Below are 6,072 nucleotides of genomic sequence, written 5' to 3' on the forward strand. Positions count from 1 at the left end.
ACGGCAAGCTTGACTGCTGTACTGATGATGGAAAGGCATTTTCCGAACGAATGCTGGCAGCAAGCCAAAATTCATTCGATGGCGAAGGACTGATATAATAACAGAAACATAGCGGTGGCATTGGGAATTTCGAGAAGAAAAAACAATAACTGCATTTTTGATAAGGTGCTGCTGAAAACTTGGCATATTAGAGAAAAGCTACTTTGATTAGCGCTTTTTGTTTTTAAGCGAGAACTTGGAGGGCTGGTATGAAACTGTATGCCCTTTATTCGCCGTTTTTGGTGTAAGGATGGCAGTGCGGACACTTACGTTGAAAACATGGGCAGCTTTTTTTCGCTGCGACAGGGTCAAACCGTCAAACCGTACGTGTTCATTTCGCTGCGCTGAGCCCGCGGACAGAACCGTCCGTGCCATGGCTTAAATTGTACGCGGCAGACTACGGGTCTAGCGCTTCGCCGATCCTCCTTAGTTGTAATAAGCTGCCTTGAGACAGATCTAAGCACGGTATTATTACACAACATAATTTTAATTCCGGGCGCGCATGCCATTTCCCTCTATGCCATTTCACTCATAGCTACGTTGGCTTTCGTCGGGGAGAACGGGGATGTGCGATATCTCTTTTAGGTTGAGATAGCTGGCTACACTTCTCAAGGTCAGCCTCGTTTCGGAGACTGGTGCGTGCCCAAGAAGCGGTATGACTGCCGGAATGGGTTATATACGAGAAGCCGTAAACATAACTCACAATGTTTATGCATTCATGGGCGATTTAGATTGACAAACCAACCAAATGGCACTTGTTCGGGATTGATTTCCGATTGTAGCGGTGGTGCAGTGGTAACGCGCTCGTTTTCTGTTGCAAAGTCGGTGGTTCGATCCTCCGGTGGTGTGTTTCTTTTTTTTTTTTGCTAACAGCACGATATAATTTTTTTTAAACGAAAAATGTGCCTGTTCTTGGTAGTTTTTAACCAAAAGTGATTTCCCCCAAAGTGATGTCGGAGGTTTATTCCACAACTCAATCGCTCATATACAGGATAGCCCCACAAATTCAACTTTTTGCTGGGTATGGCAACCTTATCTTTCTATTTACATCGCTTTATGTGTCTATGTTCAAGCCAGAATTTGTTTCGACGCATTTTGTTCACTTCGCGCCGTGTATGAACTGCGTTACGAAAACACCAAAGCACAGCCGAAACCGAAACCCGGCCTCAGTACTCCACTGCTCCATCCAGCAACATCGCCACGCCATCACGCCGCCGCATTCCTTTCTTCCTGGCCGCCGAGACGCTGGAGTTGTACGCGCTTGTCGAGTGGCTTTGTTGTGGTTGTTTTGAAGACAGCGGATTATTGTTTCGACTAAGATATGTCGCCTGTGATTTAAGGTAAGTGACTAGTCAACTTTTTGCACTTTACTTGTGTATTTAACAGGGCAGGGCTCTTCCGTTCCGTGTTATACGTTTGCGTCGTCGGTTAGCCCTAATGTTTTTTGACAGCGACTGATTTTGAGGGTTACGTAGATCTGCCTTTCGACCGCGGATATTGCGTGCGGGACTAGAAACAGTAGGGCTGTTCGATTTACAGTCCCGGACTCACCGCCGATTCCCTGAAAGCAGTCAGGCATTCGATTTTCTTGTGTATCCTTATGGCTTCGGGGAATCATCGGACTCCGGCGGAATATCCGCGGTGAATTCGAGTCTTTAAATCGAAGAGCCCTATTGTTTGTGCCGTTTGTAGGCTTTTTGTTGAGCGAAGTAGGACCATACTGCTACGTTGGCTAAACGGTTTGGTGCTCGCAACAACCGATCGCCAATACGCGCGGTCGACCGCTCCAGGTTGAGTTCGCAAGTTTTTTTTTTTTTTTTTTTTGGTGGGTAGTTCTTTTTAAGGAATTGCAAATTGTTCTTCGCATCATTTTTCGTACCTGGACTGGAGTGGTACGCTTTAGGTAACTTTTAGCCGAGGCACATAGCAGTCTACACTACACTGCAGGGATTGTCATTTTTCAAAGCGGTCACTCAGAAAAGTGCGCTGGTACAAACAAGGCTCTCTGCGTTCAGATTGAGGGTACGATGGCTGAAATTGGCGTCACACTCGCAAGCCCCGCATGTGCAGTGAATGTTTGAGTGTTCCAATCGTTCGATAATCGCATATATGTTTGTGCATGTGCATCAGTAGCACCAAAAACGTTCATTCAACCCGAATTTGCTACCACGTCGAAACTACATGCGTATCGTGCGTCTGGTGCAGAGGCATAAGCAATGCTGGCCGCACGTGGGGAGCGTTTAAGCACTGCAACATTCACTACTGTCTCCGAATAATTCGCGGCCACGCGTGTTGCTCAGTTAAATTTTGTATTGGGCTCTCATTCTGTGGATGAGTGCACCCCGCACAAGAGCAAATGCTTCAAAAAAAAAAAAAAAGTGGGGCTCCTCTGGACTGGTTAAGGCCGAAGGTCTCTTTCTAGTAGCTTGTGTACATAATTGCACAGCAAATAATACACTCTGTTAAAAACACGACTTGATGTAAATAAATATAGTTCTAGAAGGTATGCCGCTAGAGAATAGATGGGAGAACAGCCTTTTCTAGATGGTTAGATCACACTGAAAGTTTTTTCTTAATTTTTCAGAAGAGGATAACCTCTTTCTCATCGCAATAATTTTTTAAGCACTGGCTATTGTCATTATTGGCAGTAATGCATTATTGTCATGTTTCAAATTTTGCGGCCTATACCAATGTGTATCATTTTTGAAAATCGTTTCAATGGGTTTGATGTCAATGTGAGCACAGCCTTAAATCTGGTTCCCTATGCTTCCCTAAGACATCGCGGCTATTATTAAGGACTAATTAGATTCATGTTTTGAAGGAAAAAAATTGTTGCCATGATATGGACGGTACCAGCTGAAAACATGCACCGACGCATCATGTGGGCTTCAAGCACTGCGTGGGAAGAAGAATTGAACCAGGTTTAAGCTGCAATCACCTAGTAGAGACTTTAGAAACAAAACAAATTGCTTCACTTGTATTGTTGTTCAGCAGTTCATCACAGCCTTTCCAGCCTCCTTTGGCAGAATTGTTAGGCTGTGTATAGCGTTCCGTCTAGACGGAACGGCAACTGTCACTAAAGTTCCGTCCGGAGGAGTGAGTGAGTGAGTGAACAACTTTAACGGAGCTTCAAATAAAGAATGGTGAGCGCAGGCACCAGATGGGGTGGTTCCCTATTCGCGGGACCCATATGTGTCCAGTAATTCTTCTCCTCGAGCCACCAGCTGTTGCTGAATGGTGAGGTCAGAGCTGGACAGTAAGGTCTCCCATCGCTCGAGCGGGTTGGAATTGGGGGAGGGAGGAAGGGTGTAGGGGGGTGTCTTGAGTTTTTTGCACTCCCCAATAATGTGCGCGAGAGTGCCGTCTCCCCGGCAGAATGGTACAAAACGCTAACCACGGCCACACACACACACACAAAAAAATGGTGCGAGAATCGAACCAGGGCCTACAACGTTCGTAGTCAGCCGCGGAACCACTACACCAAATCCCAGAATGAGAAATGGCGGCTAATTGGCTGGTTTTGATTTGGCGTTCAGTCTGGACGGAACTTTAGCAGTTTTTAGCATTCCGGCTGGACGGAACGCTAGGCACTCCCTAATTGTTAAGGCAACGTTATCATCATTTAGGTCTGCGCTTTGTCACAGAATCGTGGAAGCAATTTGCCTTATAGCAATGAGAGAGCTCATCTCGGCACCTTTTTACGCATACATGAACTGGTCATAATGAACGGCATCTACTTCCAAAGAGAGAATTGAGTTAGAAGCTTGATCGTTGACATTGTCACTATGCTGTGATAGTCACTTCGGCCATCCTTACATCCAGGTAATGTGGTATTTTAACGTTCTCATATTTTCGCTTGGAGTGTGAAGAACACCTTGCTCGACACCTTAATATCGCATTTAGAACTTTGAAGGATTAAGGCTAACGCAACTTGCTTGTTGTTTGCCACTCACTTCTATTTTGCAGGCTACTGACTGTTACACCTTGCAGTGGAGATCAGCTGGCATGCCCTACTTGGTGGATGGACCTATCTGGATGGACCTCTCATCAGATGTCACTGGCTGTTTTTCAGGTTGGTTACAATAGGTGAGCACCTAGTTCTATACAATGGTAGTGCAATGCTATGACGTGCACTGTGAAATTCAGTGCACCGGTGGTGCCACTGAATTAGCCTGCAGGCTAATTCAGTGGCACCACCGGTTCAAGGTTCACAGCTTATATCAAGGCCGAAAATATGTCGACTTGGCAGCCATAAATTACTTTTTCCTGTATTGACATTGCGTCAGTAATCAGGCTGCAGTATGGTTCTTTTAGTGACCGCAAGCTTTGTCCCTCCACTTAAGCCGTTCCTTTATTAGGTTTATTACTTGAGTCTCTTGCAGAAGGTCCGACAAGATTTTTAGTGTGCTTTGACACGGCAGCTTCAGCAGTTTTTTGCCCCTCACATGCTCGTATCCTTTACAAGAAGTCGCCTTCCACAACACTTTGCCGCAACGTGGGTTCCTGTCTAGTTAGCGCGCCTTATCACTATTGATAATCTGTTCCATGGCAAATTTGGCACACCCGTTCTCCTTCTTGTGCGGCTTCCGAAAGGGTCTTTAGTGCTTGCACAGCTCGGATGTCCTCATAGTATTGAACTTTCTCTAAATTCATCACAAGTTTGGTGAAGTTTTTGCAAGCGTTCGTTTAGTCTGCACTTTCATCTCAAGACTGTGTGCGTTTCTTTTCATCGCTTCAATGCATCCAACCAGGTTAATGTCATCTGGCCTTCTTCACTTTTCAATTTAACGTGTTCCTAACCTTCAACACACTCGCCTGAAGCTACATTTTTTTGCGCCTGGTATTCGCTGGCTGCGCTTTGAGCATAGAATTCTTCTAGACGAGGGTGTTTTGCTTCTTTCCCACCTGCTGCTAACGCATGTTCTCTTTAAATTCTCGGTTGCATGCATGCACGCTTGCATCTTACTAAAATCCTTTCCCGGGAAAGGCATTGCCACCATGCGATGCCTTTTAGAGCAGTGCCGGTCAAGAGCACCCTTCCATGACCTGAAGGGAGTCCTAGCAGGATGGTTTCCACTTAATTTGTTGAAAATGTTCTTTTTCTGCAGGCTTTCTATTTTTATGGCAAAGAGGAAGGGCAGAAGCAAGGGACCACATCGGAGTGACCATCTCAGAATGTTTAAGGAGGTATGTGAAATGTGAATATACATTTGTTTTGAGTTGATCTGGATTGTATAAGCTTTAGTGTGTAACTCAGTTTTTTTTTTCTTTTCAGCTGCCCACCTGTTCGAAGATAGTCACCGTATTTGATATTTAATGATAATATATTCAACGTTAAAACCAAGTTTGTTTTGTGTAATATTTTTAAGCACCCCAGCACACACATCTAAGCTCTCATAAAATGGATAAGTTTTCAGGTCATTGTAGCAGGATAGCAGAAAAATGATCACGACATGAATGGACAGAGCAAAACGCATATGCAAGCTTACTTATTTGCTGCAAATCTTATTTTATAAATTTATTCGCAAGAAATGAAACAAGTTTTTAATTAGCATTGCATAGCATCTTTCCTTTTCATGTCGTCATCATTTTTTGCAATTTCGCATATCTGCCGTCATACTGTCACCCGAGCTGCCAGCATCGACGCTACCATTGCCATCAGCTACCGACGCATGCCGTCATCCATCACCCTGCCAGCATGCAGTCATCTGCCATCATCCATCACCCTGCCAGCATGCAGTCATCTGCCATCATGCCATCATTAATTCCATTACCATAATCCACCATGTTGATTTTTGATGGATTCCATCAACTCCACATTTTCAATAGGGGGGGCCGCAAAGTGAAGCATAACTCAGTCCATTTGATTATCTCGTAGTAGCAAAACTAGTTTCAGTTTTAAAGCAAAGTTCGATCAAAGCAGTTATGGTTGAAAACCAAACAAACCATACGCGAGTGGCCGATGACGACCAAATTAACCGTTATTTAAACAGTTTCGTGCGATTGCATCTGCAGCTCGTAGTGTTTTTCAAT

At 44.7% G+C, this 6,072-nt stretch overlaps 1 long non-coding RNA gene across 2 annotated transcripts; it reads left to right on the forward strand.

Moving 5' to 3' along the window:
* The first annotated feature begins 1,275 nt into the window (after positions 1–1,275).
* On the forward strand, positions 1,276–5,384 carry LOC144152168 (uncharacterized). Of its 2 annotated transcripts, XR_013319084.1 has the most exons (4): positions 1,276–1,379; positions 4,006–4,125; positions 5,148–5,226; positions 5,315–5,384. It is a non-coding gene; the product is annotated as an uncharacterized LOC144152168 (long non-coding RNA). The 2 variants fall into 2 exon arrangements; XR_013319083.1 differs by lacking the exon at positions 1,276–1,379 and having other exon boundaries at positions 3,444–4,125.
* The last annotated feature ends 688 nt before the right edge of the window (positions 5,385–6,072 follow it).

Source organism: Haemaphysalis longicornis, unplaced genomic scaffold (genome assembly GCF_048455015.1).
Source record: "Haemaphysalis longicornis isolate Haplotype H1 unplaced genomic scaffold, Haemaphysalis longicornis Haplotype H1 scaffold_9, whole genome shotgun sequence".
NCBI lineage: Eukaryota > Metazoa > Arthropoda > Arachnida > Ixodida > Ixodidae > Haemaphysalis > Haemaphysalis longicornis.